Below are 1,124 nucleotides of genomic sequence, written 5' to 3'. Positions count from 1 at the left end.
TCATACACGGTTTTAAATGTTTCAGAGGTAATATAATTAATGCAATAAAAATGTATCAGAACCTTGGCATGGTTTGATATTTTGTTTGAAGATATTAACAGCATGTTACAGATATTACTGTTTGTAATAGGAACTTGTCATACGTTTGTCAGGTTCGACTCAACTTGTGCTTATTTCTGATCTGAATGAACGACTAGTACATGTTTTAATCTGTGATTAGTGGACAACCCATTCTTGCTGCTCATGTGAATTTAATCATGTTGCACTGAACAAGATTGGAAGAGCTTCACTTGACAGGATAATGATGATCATTCATTACAGTAAAGGATTGCATTTTTTAACTGTAATGAATCAATACCTAAGTACGTTCCAACAAAATGTGTCATGGTAAGTTTCACAAAGTGTCACTGAGAAGTAGCTTTGAGGAGGTTTTGAAAGAAGATCTTGTTTCTTTAATATTTTATTTCAAATGTCCCTTGTTTCCTAACATTTTGTCCTCATGATGTCATTTCCTCATATGTTGTCTAAAAGGATGTTTTCTATGTGGACTTATTGCAAGAAATCACAAGTTAGAAACTCAAGCTCTGACACTTTGCTTATTTAGTGGTGTTGAGTTTAGAAAAAGTTTTATTTTTCAGTGGATTGTACTCTATCCCACATACAGAAAATGTAGTCACACATCTCTAAGTGACAAATCAAATGAATTTCCTTCCTATAGGTGGGCTGGGGTCTTTTGTAGGGGTTGACTGGCTTAAAATTGCCTATAGGCTAAATATATTTGGCTACAATCCCAGCTACTGGTCTGATAGTTTAAATTATATACAAGTGGTTATAATAGCCTACAAGGTCTACATTACAGAAACAAACTGTATAGACTAGAGACTATGAGCTACTAAAGAGAATTGTACAGTAATATATGGCCTATGGAAAACTGCATACGGGGCATTTTAGGCTTGTTCTCACCAGTAGAATAATAATTTCAAAGTGGTTTGTATGAGTGTTATGGTGACCGATTGGGGAAGTTAAATGTCTGATCTACATCTCAGCAGACTTCATTCCTATCCGCATGAACACCGCGGTGGAGAGGTGGCGGGATGTTTTGCAGGAGAGTCACAGAGAGGAGG

The sequence above is a fragment of the Labrus mixtus genome, chromosome 18 (assembly GCF_963584025.1).
Source record: "Labrus mixtus chromosome 18, fLabMix1.1, whole genome shotgun sequence".
Lineage (NCBI taxonomy): Eukaryota > Metazoa > Chordata > Actinopteri > Labriformes > Labridae > Labrus > Labrus mixtus.
This window is presented reverse-complemented; position numbering follows the sequence as displayed.